Here is a 17,434-nt window from a genome sequence, read left to right on the forward strand (position 1 = left end):
TCGTCTTCAAGCCAGAAAATACCAAATTCTCGGTTACCATTGTCATCACCGCCACTGAATCCAATTATCAAAGAAACCTCCTCATCTCAGATGACACCTCGGAGCTGGGAGTGGCGGGGACCTGCCCAGGGCCGCAGTATAGTTAGCGCAGAGCCGAGACCAGAACACAAATCTCCTGACTCAGGGCCCCAGCGCCCGCAGTACTGCACTGCCCAGGTGGGTATGGCCATGAGACTGAGGTAGGAGAGAACGCCACGCAGCACCTAAAACCATTTTATTTTTTATTTGTACTAATGACACAATAGTACCTGCTTATTACGATTTGAACAAAAACACTGGAACTTCAAATTTGGGTATCAACACGCTGTAAGTTCTTCTTCTGTCAATAAAGGAATATTTGCCACATTCTACAATGGTCTAGGAAGGATGAAGAAGTGGAACTCTAAGGTATTGGAAAAGGCTGTTTTATTGCTGGGTCTAAGACTCATCATATTATTGGTGCCTTCTAACCACGATTCGATTCCCAGCGAGCGAGGAGGGGCAGGAGGGACCAAAATACTCAGACACTGACTTGGAAAGATGACCGCTGTCAATATTGCTGGTTTTGGTTTTGGTTTCCTGAAGGCAAGTTACAGAGAACAAGTTACAAGAATATACAGAGAATATATTTTTGTGGAACCATGGAATGAAATTTGAAGGAAGAGGGCAAGGGGATGAGAAAACAATTCCGTAAAAATGGGACTATGGGGAATTTTTATTTGTGCACTTTTCATCTGAAATAAACATGTTTTGATGTGTAATTTTAAATAAAGAAGTTTGTTTTTCACATATACATTATCATTAACCAGGAGAGGAGTAGAAGGCATAACATTTTTTCCTAACAACATTTTAAATTTTACCCCAAATCTAAAATACCACTGGATTTTTATTATTTAGATTAGCCACAAAATATTAATATGTTGTTACCTATGTATAAAGTAACTTCCAGAAGCTACCAATAAAAAGAACAATCAGAAGCTATGATTCTTGGAAAAATAAAATCTTTAAAAAAAAAATAAAGGGGGGCTGGCCCCATGGCCAAGTGGTTAAGCTCGCGAGCTCCACTTCAGTGGTCCAGGATTTCACCGGTTTGGATCCTGGGCGCGGACGTGGCACCACTCATCAAGCCATGCTGAGGTGGCATCCCACATGCCACAACTAGAAGGACCCACAACTAAAATATAAAACTATGTACCAGGGGGCTTTGGGGACAAAAAGGAAAAATAAAATCTTTAAAAGAAAAAATAAGCTGTGATTCTTAACTCTCAGGGATACTCAAAAGAAAAGTGCATCCATGATGTATATAACCCCAAATTTAGCATATGTCAGTATCAGAGGTTCACAGAATATCCTCTAGAAACTTATTCAAAGACCCTCCTGGGCTGCTCAAATAATGACCAACATCTACTATGCATTTCTAAAACACTTTAATACATTTTCATTTGATCACAATTCTTAAGACACCCTCACAAAGGATTCAGCAACAAAACACAGAATCTTAGAACCAAAAAGAACCTCAGTGGTCCATACATGACGGATGTATGAATCCCCTCAAAGTGTCTACAGCCACAAACGTTATGAATTTCTTCCTCCTTCGTAACAGAAAGCTGTTCCTTGTAATTTACACCCACTGGTCTCACTTTGGTCCTTTTGTAGAATATTTGAAGACAGCTATATCTATTTGCCTTTTCTGAGTAAAATATGCCACATCTTAATCCACTTAACACAACAGGTATAATGGGGAGGAACCTGCTTCCTTTTCTCCAGATCCTACATTGGCTCTAACGTGGCCTCAGCTCTCTGTGCAGTTTAGCAGCCCCACCCCCTCAGCTGTGGTTAAGCCCCACCTCCCCCACCTCCTATTACATAGCTGGTTAATTGATTCTAGTGGCATGAGTTTGTCTTTACCCCTGCTCATCTTCATTTTGCTTATTTCCAGTCATCGTTCTAGCCTGACATCTAACACATTAACTGCATTTCCTATCTTGACGTCAACCACCAATTAAATGAGCAGCTATTTCATTCATGTCTTCATCCATGGCACTGAGAAAAATATTGAAGACATCGAGGGAGAGGACAGAGGCTTCGGCTAACCACCAGTGCCATTCATAAAGCCTGACATAAATCCAGGCGTCCACATTCTTGGAGGAAGGTGTCTTCATCAGAAACCACAGGAGACTCCTGTCCCCTGGTCCAAGCACCCTTCCGATATTCACTATGCTCATTATGCAGCACGTGTACCTATCTGCCTTGGGTGACAATCTCTTGCCCACTTCGAATTCCTCCTTCTTTTCTAATAAATAAAATAAGTAGTCCGAAGTTTAGAAAAACACTTAGAATTCGAGACAAAAGGGTGCAGGGGAAGGCAGGGGGTTAGGGTCAGACAAACCTGGGCGTCAATCCTGCCTGTACTGTTCATCAGCTACGTAAACTCAGGCTCGCCTTTAAGAGAATGCAGTCATGCTCACCTCTCGTGTTGCTGGGGGATTAAATGAGGTACCACAGGTGTTATCACATAGTAAGAGCTTCCCAAATCTTTTTTCTCTTCCTCCTAACAAATTAGCGAATTGAAGTCAGAGCAAAATCACTCAATAATTTATCTATTTTCTTGTCTCCCCAGCACACTGTTAATTAAAGGTGGAAATTTTCTCTTATTCATCTCTGCATACCTGGCACTGGGTACAAGGCCTGGCATGATTCACGTCTGCTGAATAGAAAAAGCAGTGACTCCTTCCACACCACACGACCAGCTAAACAGCAGGGCTCTAAGTAGGATGCAGGCCTCTCGATGGCCAGTAGGTACAAGAGGTAAAGAGCCGTGCGTCACTGCAGACAAAGCTTCACTTTCACAAATTCATGCAAGCCACAGCTTCCACGACCTCCTCCAGCCTGTGTCCCCCCAAATGTGTCTCCCACAGCTGGTTTCTCTGAGCCCCAGGGCTCTCCACCCAACTGACACCCAACATTCCTGCCTGGGTGCCTCAAGCCTCCTCAGCTATTTCTGATCTTAGGGAAGACACCCCTCATCCACACATACAAGTAGAGTCTAGGGTACATCCTGACTCCTTCCTCTCCCTCTCCGCCACAGCCAACCCCTCAGAAAGTCCGGGCAGCTAGACCCACCACTGCTGCCAACAGGAAATGTCCCCCTCCGACCACACTGGCCTCCGCGGGGCTCTAGAAAAACCACGCACTTTCCCACCACTGGGCCTTCAACGACACTGTTCCCGCCACACAGAAGGAGATCTGCCCTCCAGCAGAACACACTGCTACTGCCTGGCCTCAGAGACGCCCTCTCTGAACACCAGAATGAGGCAGGATGCCCTCAGAAGACTGTGCCCTTCCTTCAGAGCGCTCACCAAAGCCCACACGAATATTTATTTGTGTGACTACTTGATAAATGTCTGTCTCCCCAACTAGACTGTCCCACAGGAATAGGAACAGTGAAGTGGAGAAGACAAATATTAAACCCATTTATAGCTATCATCTGGGTACCACAAAATAAGGCCAGAAAATAAGGCTGTTTTGGTTCTCCAGTTGTTGCCTGATTTTCATAAATTGGCAAAACCTATTATTTGCCTCATCCCCCAAGCTCAGCAGCTTGTAAGTCAATTCAATGAGTAAATTACTATCTGACTGAGCTACACTTTTAAATTTAATTTAGAGAATGTAATAATTCTATAAACAAACCAAAGTATACATATATTTTTTTATTTCTAAAGTAAATTAGATCTAAAAGGAATATCAAAATAATAATGGAATATATTTCTATTTGCCCTGAGATTTGTTATTCTCACCACCCAAAAAAAATTGTAAAAATATTATCATGGCTTTAAAAATTTCTAAAATTTAGATCTCTGTGCAATATCGTTCATATTCATGTGTCACTACTAACAACCTAGTTGCAGGCTCTTATTTAAGAAAGAGACATAATATGGTATATTTCCCATCTAAAGACAGATTTCGAGCAAGAAGGGAAGCTCTCATGAGAATATGTCCAATTTCAACCCCACCACTTTTAGCTGTGTGATGCTGAAGAAAGTGGCCACTTTAATTCACTCTGCTGCACCTCAGTGAACTCATCTGTACACCAAGAACACTACCCCTCTCGAGCGGTTAGAGAATTGGAGATCATATAGGCACATAAGAGGCTTTTAATAGGGATAGATTTTATTGTCATCATTATTACATGGAGGTATACTCTAGAATAATCACTATTAATAATAATCACAAAAACCTCCACCCCTCCACTAATGTGCGGAAAAGAGAGAGAGTGCTAATCAATCCTAGCATTCGTTTCCCCCAGTCCTTCAAGCCTCAGAATCTTTCGCCCTGTGGAGTTGCAGGCAGCCACTACCAATTATTAGATTTTGCAGATGAGCAGAAACCAATTCGCTATCTCTAGTACAACAGGAAGAACACAACGTTTGACATCAAGTGGACCTGCGTGCACAGCCCTCTCCTACTTCTGACCAGCCATGAAACGTTGCGTAAATCACTCCGGTGCTCTGAGCCTGTGTTCCCGTCTTTCAAGGGAAGATAATACCTCCCTTAAAGCCACAATCATTCCAAAGCTGTTGGTGTGTGATTTGCATGGATAAACAATCCCACAGACTGTAGCAGAGGGGTACCCAAAAGACAGAGAAGTTACTGATGTCCCCAGCAATCTCCATGACTGCCATCACGCCTCTTTCAAACTATTTTATTAATTTTTTTAAATTAACAACTTTAAAATTGCCTTAAAGGAAATGCAAATATAAATATTATGAATTTGCCACCTGCCTTACCTACCTCTGGACAAAGGGGCCTGCCGTGCTGATACACAGGCCACGGGCACCTGGCGTAAAGATGCTTTTCAGAGACATGGCCCCATCAAAGATCTTTATAGAGGCATAATTACATGCAAGCATATACTGATCCATATTGTAATGTGACTGTTCAAAGAAAAAAAGTTAACACGACTAATATACAGTCAAATCTCATAGACTGAAAAAGGCAAGGCACCTGAATGAACACACAAGGCCTAGGCCGGATCCTACGCTGAAGGAAAGAAGATTGCTCTAAAGACGCTGTTAGGACCGTGGACAAAATCAGAACACAGACTGGAGGTTGAAGTCCCATCTCAAAGGTTACACGTCCTGATGGTGATGACGGCCTGAGGAGTGTGAGAGAGTAACCTTGCTCCTGGGAAATACACTCTGACATATTAAGCAGTAAAGGGGCAGAGTGTGTGCAGCCTACTCTCAAATGATTCTGGGGACCAGCCCTGATGGCTAGTGGATAAACGTCAGCATGGCCCGGTTCAGTTCTCAGGCACAGACCTACACCCCTCGTCTGCAGTGGCCATGTTCTGGTGGCGGCTCACATAAAAAACAGAAGATTGGCTATAGATGATAGCTCAGGGCAAATCTTCTACAGCGAAAAAAACAAAGAAAGAAAGAAACGATTCTGAGAAAATACACTATAGACAGGTAGGCAGGTGGGGAGATAGATAAATGCAGCAAAATGTTAAAAAGTGATGCATCAGAGTAAAAGGTATATGGATTTCTCTGCACTATTCTTCCAACTTTCCTATAAATTTGAAATTATTTCAAGATAAAAGCTAAAAAAAAGGGCAAAAAGGGAAGACAAGGATAACTGAAAACCACAATAATCAGTACCCCTTATATCTGCAAGGGGGTCTGCAGCTCCTCAGACCCGAGAGCCACCGCTGACTGCGCGAGGTCCATGGCCTCTGGCAGGCTTAAAACCAAAGCGGGTGGGGGCCGTGTGCGGAGGAAACTAGGGGAAAAGACACATGGAGACTATAAGAGTGAAAAAACTAGGAGACAGAGCACAGAGACGGAGAAAAGAAGTGCACGTGATAAGGCAGAACTGGGGAAGGGGTGGAGGTTACAGTATTTTTCCTAAAAGTACTGAAGGTAAAACATATACTGAATATGCATTTTCTTAAAAATTCTTAGGAAGCTTCCATTCCACAAAGATTTTTTAAATTAGAAAAATATATACATATATATCTATCTCGTTTGGGTTAAAAACTCTGCTCTGCTCTGACAGAGATCCTTTCCTGAGAATCACCTTTTCAGGTTATCACCCTCGACGCTCAGGACGTCTCAAACCAGCCCTTCAAGAGGCGAAATGTGCCATCTTTTAACCCAGAACTCTCCCTGGCTTGTTTTTGTAAGTTTCAAAGACTGTGACCCTGCTCGTCCCTACAAAGGATGGAAACAGATGAGCCCCGAGCAATGCCTTGAGGGCAGGGGGCCATGGGTCAGGTCCTCTGGTTTAAAATAAGGAAAGCAACTGCCCAAATGAAAACATATCCAGGATTCTTAAATCTCAGTACAAATATCCCCAAACTGTGGTTGACAACACAAGGCCTCAGCTGGAGACAGTGGCGGGTTCAGACACTGTCCGCGAAAGAACAGCTGAAGCGCTTGCTGTGGCCCAGGGGGCCCAGGGACCTAACTCTGCCACCGTCCAGCCACAGCACCTTGGGGAGCTGTGGGGCAGTGCAGTGGGGTCAAGGACACGCACCCTGGAGTATGGCTGCCTGGCCTACACCCCGGCTCACCGCTTCCTGTGGGATCTTAGGCAGATCATGTACATTCTCTGAACTTCAGCTTCCACCTCGGGAAAGTCAGGATAATGCCAGTTCCGACCTCACAGCACTGTTGTAAGTATTAATGACACAGTAGATACAAAACACTGAGAGCAGTGCCCGGTACACAGTAAGCGTTCAGTTACGTGCTGGCGGTTGTTATTACTGGGCAATGTCGCTCCTCCGAGCCCCACGACTCCTCACACCGCTCCTCACAGGTAAAGCGAGGGACGGAGAGAGGAACTTCCAGCCCTTCCTGTTCTAGCATTCCATTGTTCTAGAACCATCCCTTCTCCTTGCCAGAACTTCGAACTGTCATGGTAACAGCAAAAGGAACACGGACCATTGGAGATATTTCTCCTTCTCTGGTTAAAACCAGAAATCTTAGCAATCAACTGCCCTGAAGGTCATCAGGTAGGGAGAGGACCATAAAGGGGTCTAAACAGTTCAAAACCCACAAGTCCAACATCCAAATAATCGAGGCTCACCTTCAGGTGACACCCCTGACGCCTGTTACGTGTCAGCCCACACGGAACCTGGCTGTGCTCTTACATGCCTCCATGCGGATGCCCTACGGCACCCCCAGTCTGGAACGCCCTTGTACCCCACAAACCTTTGGCTACCTGGAAACTGAACAAATTCCTCCTCACCCCGCAAAGTACCACGGGATAAAACAGTGCCTTCTCAGGGCTCCCAGCGTACCCTGCGACTCTCTTACTCAGTAGATGTGCAACATTTATCACAAGGAACTACGACCCCGAGCCCGTCTCCCTCATCACGGAGCCCTTAAGGGTGGACGTGGTGTCTCTTCCTCATCCTAATTCTCCTTACAGCCCCAACTTCTCATACACACTGGACAAATATTGTTGCTATTATTTTATTAACCAAAAACCAAAATAAAAGAAACTCAAGTGCACCTTAACCTTTGCCTCTCCAAGCCACCCTCCTCCAAATAATACGGTACTGCCTTCCTAGATGTGTCAATTATAAGTCACGAAATCTACGCCCCCTGAGCTGGGCTCTGGCTTGTACCAGGCACTGACTAAACATGTGCTATATGGCTGTGAGAAAGACATCCCGCTGTGTCTCCTATTCCAGCAAGGTCTCCTGGACTCAAATTACAATGCTCTGACAATTTGCATTTTTTATTTCCATGCTACAATATCACCACTTCTAATATTCTTAAACCATCATTTCCCAAACTGTGTTTAAAACTGTTACCACATCTAAGAATGGAAAATGTCTATACAAAAGCACACTTTTTAAGACTCATAATATATGTTCGCATAAGAAAAATCTGAAACTTCCAATATAGAAAAAAAAGACCTGTTTAACTTGGTTGTACCCAAACCTGTCTGAGCAAGTTTTGATTTTTTTTTAAGTAGAACACAGGAAAATATAAACTCGGATGACATAAAAATGTAATAACGCATTCCAGAATGTTCACTGTTGGCCAGATCTATCCCAACCAGAGGGTAAACGCACGTGTGGGGGTGCACTGGTGCACACGGCTTCTCCCCCAGTTGTGTGAGAGGCTAACAGTGCTTGGTTTACCTGTGGATTTTTATATCTAGTTGAGGAATCAGAGCAACAAGGTATTTTTACACGTAGCTGGGTAGTGAGAGGAACCACAAGGTATGCTGGTCATATATCCTTAGCATTTATGGCAAATTATTAATCAAGTCCCACCTGAAACAATTTGTTAAATTGATTTTAATCACTGGGCCTCTCATGTGAAGCTTTGTATAATCAGCATTTCATTTACAAAATTAATTGCCTGATTGATTCTCAGGAGGCAGTGGCTGTCATTACCCCGCTGTCATAACTTCTGAGTAGGGTGTCACAACATGAAATCCTGACAGGCTGAAGAGCACTGCTATTTTAAAAACGGGTGAGGGGTGAAAGGGATGAAGGACGAAAACCAGGGCAGGTACCTTACCCCTTCAGCGCGAGAAAGCAGAAGTGTTTCACGCCATCCCATTCCCCAGCCACACCCTTCTGCTAAACCAATTCACGTTCAAATCCAGGCTTGGAGCACGAAGGAGTTTTCCTATCTTAAACAATAACTAGAATATAAAAGCACGGATTCAGCACTAGAGTCAAATTTTAACCTATGTTACAAAATCTCTATCTCAGGACGAGACCAGCACTGTATTAGAGTGGCAGACTACTTGCTAACCATTTCAATTTCCCACTTTCTGTCTTTCTTACACTTTCTCAGAAAAAGACATGACCAGAAATTTTAGGAGTTGATGACTGATACCAAAATATATCCTATAGCATACCCAAAACACACACAAGCATATACTCAAATTCAGTGTTTCAAAAATATTTTAGTATCTATTATTGTTAGACAGACACACTTTTTATATTTAATTTATTGCTCAGTATTTCACATTTAATGGTCTGTTGGTAACTGATGGGTCCTTCACCTAAAAACTGTCATCGCACTCAATAACAAAAATTAGGCTAAAAAGTGTTTCTCATGTAAAAGAAAAGGTTACAATGAGTACAGAAGAAGGAAGGAAAGAGGGAATTTTTAAAAGTTATCATTAAAAGTGAGATCGCATTACCTAATCAGCACATTTTCAAATTGGACCCACGTAGGCATCAAACCAGTCCAAGATTCTATTTTTTTCTTTACCATTAATTTGCCTTTTAAGCAATGACACCCAGTTCTGGAAAAGCCCCTAAATCTTGCCCTCTCCCAGCTCACAGCTGCATTTCCACAGCCTCAACATTCCAAAAAAGCAGGACTGACCCTCACACGAAGCCAAGCTGTTTTCAAAAGTATAAAATCATTCCCATAGTCTACACAGAGGGGGACTCATTTAAAACAATCCCCATTCAATGCAATCCGATTTCAAATAGGCCTCTTTTAAACGGGTCATTCTGAATTTAAAAGAGCCCGCCTCTGGGACCAGATGTAATTTATCCTCCTTTCAGTACACTGAATTTTGAATCCTATGTACAGCCACAGATTTCCTTGAAAAAGAAAGAGCCCCTCAGAATTTTGCTCGATTATCTTGTGACCCAAGGTGTTTTGTTCGCTGGCTTGGCAAAGAGAGCTAATCGAGACACTGTACCCACTCCCATATTGCGGGCTAACATGGCAAATTCATGGTTAGAGAACATAAAAGCAAAGTCTTTCCAGAACACACACCTTGGAGGGGCTTAGAAGGGCAGGCCCCTCCTTGACTTCTCGGGCACATTTTACTCCCAGGCAGAGTAAGAGCAACATCTCCAATTTTTACTTGGCTCACAGGGATCCCCTAAGTGTGGATAAAGGAATGTCTACAAAGTGTGTGAAGTTCTGGGAAGAAAGACATTGTGAAAGCAATGAATGCCAGGATCACTCCCTAAGCTGCACGTACTGCAATTCTTTCAGAAAACACGGTTCACAAATTCAAACGCATATCAATTTAACACCTTTTATTACAAAAGAACCGAATAAATGGAAGACAGAGAATTCTCTTACACATGTGCACTGGGGGTGGGGACCTCACCTAAACATTTAATGCTAGCATCACTACGACAGGATTCTACAGTATGTCAGGAACAGTTTTGAGCAGTAACTCTCAGAGGGGAAAAAGGATGGATGCTATACAAACAGGAACGAGGGCTGGCATGAGGTTGCAGTTGAAAAAGGATATTCGGGACTATAATTTAATGTTTGGAAAAGGGGAAAGGACTGCTTTTATAACATACCATGTAAAAGTAGAGCGTGACAAAATAATCACAATTGCTAACGATTTGCAAGAAAAGCCTAGCTTCTGTCTTTTCAAGGGAGGTGGGGAGTAGGGCCCTGGTCCTTGGGGAGGATATATCCGAATCCTGGAAGAGGGGTGAGGAAATGTATTTTTATCAAAAGGAGGCATGAGTTAGAAAAAGTTAAGAAACAAAGATTTAGAAACAGGAGGACACAAGTTAGTCAGAGGCCATATCCATCCATTCACTCAAGACTGTTTAAACTGAAGAGATATTCATGTGCAAGGCACCATGAAGGACGAGCAGATGTGTAAATGGCCCCAAGACTTTAAGAAACATACGTGATAACAGAGGAAATAAGAGATGTACATAAATAATACAAGCTATAAATAAGTTTGTTAATGCCAGGACAGAGGAAAATAAAGTCCTATGAGAGTTCAGCTGAGGTTTATAACTTCCAGCTGGAAGAAACGGAAGGATTCATAGCATTTAAGGTAGATAATAAACAGTGAAGATATACAGGAGCCGGCCTGGTGGCGTGGTGGCTAAATTCATGCCCTCTGCTTCAGCAGCCCGGGGTTTGCCAGTTTGGGTCCCGGGCACAGACCTACACACTGCCCAGCAAGCCATGGTGTGGCAGCATCCCACATACAAAACAGAGGAAGACTGGCAACAGACGTTAGCCCAGGGCCAATCTTCCTCACCAAAAAAAAAGCTATCAAGAACTATCAAGGCACAAATATAACAATAAAACAGTCACCATTTAATGAGTACCTACTGTGAGCCAAGCACTGCGCTTTACAAATGACATGACCAATCCTAACAAAAACCCTGCAGGGTAGTTAGTATTACAAACCACTGTGCTTGGTTAAAGGAAATCATCTCCTAGACTAGGTAACTTGCCCAAGGTCACACTACAGTAAGATGGAGTCAGGATTTTCCCAGCTCTGACTGGTGCTCTTTAGAGAAGAAGTCTGCAACAGCCACTAGGTTCCTGTCCAAGCCACTCCAATGAACATCCCTTGATATGAACAAGTTGTGAATAGCAGACTCTTGTACCCTGAATTATGTCCCCCCCAAAATTCATATGTTGAAGCCCTAAGCCCCAGTGTGACTGTATTTGGAGACAGGGCCCATAAGCAGGTAGTAAAGGTTAAATGAGGTCATAAGGATGAGCCCTAATCTGATAGGTCTGATATCCTTATAGTAAGATGAGAGACCAGGGCGTTGTCTCTCCCTCCATCCCTCTCTCTCTCTCTCTCTCTCTCTCTCTCTCTCTCTCACCCTCTCACCACCCCACCCCCACGCACACACAAAGAGGTCATGTGAGCACACAGTAAGGTGTGCAAGCCAAGAGAAGAGAGCTCAGAATGAAACCTACCTTGCTGACACACCTTGATCTTGGCAATCAGAATTCTAGAACTGTCAGAAATACATTTCCGTCGTTTAACCCACCTGGTCTACAGTATTTATCACAGCCGGCTGAGCTGACTAAGAGACCCCGCTGCTATTTTTATTGATTTGTAACATATCGCCTGAGTTCTAAGAGGGCTCCCTGGGATTCCTGCCCCCTGATATCCACCCCTTTGTGCAGTCCCTTCCTCTTGAGTATGGACGAGGCTTGTGACTTGCATCGAATGCAGAGAATATAGCAAAGATGAAAGAATTCTGCAGATGTAATGAAAGTGCCTAACCAGCAGACCTGGAGCTCATCAAAAGAGATAATATCCTGGATGGGTCCGATATAATCATGTGAGCCCTTTAAAAGAAGGTCCAGGCCTTCCCAGAAGTTAAAGACCCCCAGCAACAAAGACTCTCTCTGCCGGTGGCACTGAAGAAGCAGCTGCTATGATACAGCCTCAAGGAAATGAATTCTGCCAACAGCCTGAGGGAGCCTTCCCCGGGCAAGCCTCCAGATGAGAATGCAGCCCAGGTGCCTCCTTGACTGCAGCCTCCTGAGATCCTGGACAGAGAACACAGCTAAGTCATGCCTGGACTCTGACCCACAGAAACTCTGAGATAATAAATGTGTGTTGTTTTAAGCCACTCAATTTGTTATGCAGCAAAAGAAAATTAACCCGCAACTTAGTAAAAATAATATGCTTTCCACGAAGCTCCTCCCCACTCCCACGTGCAAGCACCTTGCAGCTCCTGACCTCCCCCCATGCAGGACGTGCAAGTGTGCAAACTATTGTGGTTGGTGCTCCAATACCTTCACTGACAGGAAGGCTTAAAACATAGACTCCCAGAAGGTACTGGGGGCTCTTTACTTTTCCCATTTCTGGGCAAACTCCTACTCATCCTTCAAACCCAGACTCAAGGATCACCTTCCCTGTCAAGTCTGTCTTGAAATCACCAGACAGAAAAAAAACCCTTCTCTTCCGTGGCCTCGGAGTCCTTTGAGGAAACCTCTATTACAATATTTAGAAGGTCCGGTTGCAATTTTCTGTTTACATGTCTCCTCAACAGCAAAGGCCAAGTTCAACAGCAAGATAGGTTACAAAGATAAAGGAAACCCCGCCCCACACTGTACCAGAGAAAGAACAGGAGTGGGAATCCAGTTGCAGTCACCAGCTACAGGGCCTGAGAAAGGGCAAGTCACCCAGCTTCTCTAGGCCTCCATGTCCTCGACTATGAAACAGAATAGTTTGCAAGTAGGTAGCCTATTTTTATACCCAGAACCTAGTACAATATATGTCTGTCGATCAAATAAATATGACAATTAAAAGATGCTTGAAAGGTCAACCTGAAGTCTAAAAAAAAACAGAAGTACTAGCAATGACACCAAATAAGAAAATGCGTACAAAATTGCAACTTGAAAATAGGTGGTTAAAACTAATGGCAGCTAATTAATAGTCATGCATATATGCTGACAAGGGTGATAAGTGATTTAAAACGGGGGGTGTTGACTTCTCATTGCCTATCCCTCATACACAAAGGCAGCCTGGGGTCTATGAGTTAGAGCCTGTGTCACTGCCAGCTTCACCTCACTCCCAATCCTACTCCTTGTCTATCGGTCATAAAGGTTTCCAAAATGATTGCTTAAATCCTCAAGTTTAGGGCTGCATCTCTTTGCCTTGTTCATGCCACCTGACCACATAACACACCCTGCCCATCTCTGAACAGCTGGCCTTGCCCGGCGTGCTGGACCTGATTTGGGAGACCATGTTACAGCGACAGCCAGCTCCACTGCCTGGCTGGCCTCAGCCCAAGCAATTTGAGGAAGCGACTTCTGAACCAATTCTGAATGAACCAATAAACTTAAGAGAAAAGGGAGTTAACCTCTTTTCATGTTTTTTTAAGTGAGAAAGACAAATTTGTAAAGATTTTATTTTTCCTTTTTCTCCCCAAAGCCGCCTCGGTACACAGTTGTATATTTTAGTTGTGGGTCCCTCTAGTTGTGGCCTGATGAGTGGTGCCATATCCATGCCCAGGATTCAAACCAGCGAAACCCTGGGCCGCTGAAGCAGAGCGCGTGAACTTAACTGTTCGGCCACGGGACCGGCCCCAGAAAGACAAATTTTTAAATGCTCTTGACAATAATGGTGCAGAAGCCTCAGATTTGCCCACGCTACCTGTTTATCTAAAAGCTACATCCAGCCTAGTAATTCTGTAGAATGCAATTGATTCACTGGTATCATTTTACAATTCTGATTAGGTTTCTCTACAATCCTCTTTATTAAATTGCTTCCTTTAAGCATGCATAGTTACCAATTTGTTTCCAACTAAATCAGGTATCATATGAAAAGATTATACTGCAACAGTGAAGGAGCACCCCAGGGAGGACGCTTCATCTAGATTTCAAAATTAAAATAGGGCTAAAATTTTCTGACTATAAGATTTCTTTTTAAAAAGAAAGGCAGCTGAATTTATACACAGGTTTCTGGATCAGTAAAATGTCAACAGCCCATGATGACATCCTGTGTACAAAACAACCACATCTTTCACAAAGCATAAGAAGCCAAGACCAGAAGACTCAGTGTGGGGCTCATGTGCCGATTTCTTCATAGTCAGGAGGTCAGTCCCGGCCTGACGCTGTTCAGCAGTCCCGAGCATGAACACACAGAGCCTTTATTTGCCAGCTTGATGCACAGAACAAGCATCAAGCTTATTAACGTAAAGGAGGCCAAGAAGGAGATGGCCAATGCTTTATCAGATAATTGCTGTTTTAAAAGAGTAACAGCAAATCAATCGAGTAAATCAGATACAACGAATAAAAATCTCCAAAAAGTACTATTTCAGAGATTTGCCCAGCCACGGGACTTTGATTAACTTTAATTAGTCACACAGATAAAACAAACTCCTATGTACAAACCTGAAGATATTTCCCCCCAAAGTCCAATGAAATAAAAATCCTTAACAGTGTTTTTAATCAAAGATTTTAGTGCCTCTAGAAGTTTGTTTTTAAAAAGAAAAAATTCTTTCATCAAGCAAAAACAAGAGCAGAAGAGATCAGGACATTAACTTATATTTTAAAACTGGATGAATAAAGAATTTGCACCACTAATGAATAAATCCTTACTAAAAAGCAATACAAATGTTTTTATTTTCAATTTTTGTAGTTGCACAGAGATTAGAAAAGAGTTCTTTAAGGATGGAGACTTAGCATACTTAAAACTTTTCTTTTAAATTTCAGCCGAACTGAAAAAAATGTAGGTATGAAAGAGAGTAAAAGGGGAAACCTGCGACATGGCAACTGTAAGAGAATTACCAGGATTGACTTTCGCACCAGGGCTGTTCTGGTTCACGGTCGATTTTGGCTGGAGCCCACGCTCACAAGAACACCACATGAGGGACTGCCAAGAACACAATGAAGGCTTCCTTCTTTCAAGAGAGTTTAATTACAAAGTTATGGCCCACATTTGACTAGGATATCTATTTAGTACCATACCTAAAAAAGAATGAGAACTCTGAAGTATTTCCAGATCTACATTCTACCACTCCACGCTCTCCTTTCTGTTCTCCTCATTCTTATTTCTAAAGTTAACTAGATACAATGAAAATAACTTAAGGAAAAAAATCCAGCTGATGCCCTCCAAATAGGAAATGCTCTCATCTTCTCTCAATTACTTTTGAGATTTCAATTACTGAATTCGATTACTTTGAAACGTCTCCCTCTGCTTCAGCCTTGGGATACGACAGGGCAGGCTAAGGCATCAAAGGGAAGGCATCTTATCAAGGGAGAGGCTGCATTTGTACGGCACACTCCTTGCAAGAAACTTCGTTATGAATAGCACTCAGGGACACAGGAGCCTAGGACTACATCCGAGGGCGTCAGAAAAGGGGCCTAAAGACCCTGTTGTGATCCTGCCAGGCAAATCCTCCTGGCCAATGGCCTCAAAAGACAATGACATTCCAAAGTGATTCAGGGTTCCACAGCAGAAACGACATCATTTTTTTTCAATTGTTCAGTGACTGCTTAGACAATAATAAGGCAACCTGTACCCCAACCAATACACACAAAATTATCCCAAGGAAAAAAGCCGTCCCACTGTGATGTGTCCAAAAGAGGCTTCAGTGGAGAAAAAGGCCATGAATGTGTATAGCATGATCTTATATGTGGATGTTTATCTAATTTATATGTTCATACGCAGTATTTTTAAAGAAAAAGCAGATTAGAAAAAAATACATTTAACTTAAGAGTGTATACTTCTGGGAAGTGGAAGCAGTAAACAGGAATTTAAATATTCAATGTGTATGTTTTTTCAGTGTCTGACTCTTCTATATAAGAACGCATTCATGTACTACACTTCTGTAATTAAAAAAAAATCTCCAGACTAAAACTTAAAACTTTGGGAGAAAAATTAAGGAATTGACAGAGTGCCTAAAACATGAAGAAACACAATTAAATCACAGTGAGAAGAAAATAAAACAAAGTAGACCCCTGTATGGAGAATCAAGAAGCCTGGTTTAAGATGTGCAAGCTCTACTGCTAATGGGATTTCCAACCCTGCACGATCCACTTACTCCCTCTGGACCTAGTCCCATCCTGAAGACCTGAAACGCTCCTAGCCAAGCACTGCTGCTTGAGCCGAGATCCCAGAGAAGACAGAGCTGTGTAAATAAAGATGGCTCACTGAGGGGAGGGTGAAAGAGCTGGATGGAACCTGAAATGGAAAAGCGTATCCTGTCTGCATCGTGATCTAAACTGAGGGCTGGCAAACTACAGCCCGCGGGCCAAATCTGGTCCACCACCGGTTTTTAGGACCAGCGTGCTAAGGATGCTTTTTAAATGTCTAAACAATCGGGAGAAAATCAAAAGAGGAAGAATATTTCACCACGTAAAATGACATGAAAATCAAATGTCAGCGTCCATAGCGATAGGGCACACGGCCTCCACCTGCAATCACAGACTGTCCACGGCAACTTTAGCGCTCCATCAGCAGAGTTCATAAACTGAAACAAAGACCATGCCCATAAAGCCTAAAATATTTACTATCTGGCCCTTTACTGGAACAGTCTGCCCACCCTTGATCTAAACACTTAAACGTGTCTATAAATTGAAGCGTTACCATAACACAGCACGGCAACGGTGTGCAGGGCAAAAGCTCAGATCTGGGGCACAAAACCGGGTTTGAAGGCAAGCTGCGTCCTTAACCAAGTCACTGTGTTTCCGCTTTTGCAAATCTAAAACAGGGATACCAACAAACCTCACCAGATTATTATGACAACTAGATAAAAAAAAAAAAAGCAGTTTGGAAATTATTAAATAGTCTGCAAACTTATTATTACTAAGTAAAGTGAAACAATCTGCATTTAAACTTTGGTTGGAAATGTGATGCCAAAAAAGCCTGTGGAATGTATTTTTATGTGAAATGTGTTTTTAGACGAAAGGACTAGTGGAGAGCAGGAACACCTCCAGGCGGCTGTGACGAAATTATGAAAGCCATCGACGGGATTCTTCTTCAATTGGGTGCCATATAGAGGCGCAGTGTCCCAACTTCGGGAACTAAGAGCACTTTTGGAAGACCACAAGCTTTTGTTTTTTAAACACTTTAAAGGTTTATTTAAATGCACTGTGCGTGGGGGCTGGCCCCGTGGCCGAGTGGTTAAGTTCGCGCGCTCTGCTGCAGGCGGCCCAGTGTT

General features: G+C 43.0%; 1 protein-coding gene across 26 annotated transcripts in view; it reads right to left on the bottom strand.

Annotated features, from left to right (window-relative positions):
- ARID1B (AT-rich interaction domain 1B) overlaps window positions 1–17,434 on the bottom strand; it is a 413,107-nt gene that overhangs the window by 370,647 nt on the left and 25,026 nt on the right. For 2 of the 26 annotated variants that reach the window (XM_070256331.1, XM_070256328.1), the window contains exon 1: window positions 6,614–6,902. The exons of 23 other annotated variants lie outside the window; for them this stretch is intronic. The gene's annotated coding sequence lies outside the window, so the exon portion shown is untranslated. Of the gene's footprint in view, window positions 1–6,613; window positions 6,903–17,434 lie in introns of those variants that run through there. One more of the 26 variants, XM_070256334.1, reaches the window with a different exon arrangement.

Source organism: Equus caballus, chromosome 31, assembly GCF_041296265.1.
Source record: "Equus caballus isolate H_3958 breed thoroughbred chromosome 31, TB-T2T, whole genome shotgun sequence".
Taxonomy (NCBI): Eukaryota; Metazoa; Chordata; class Mammalia; order Perissodactyla; family Equidae; genus Equus; species Equus caballus.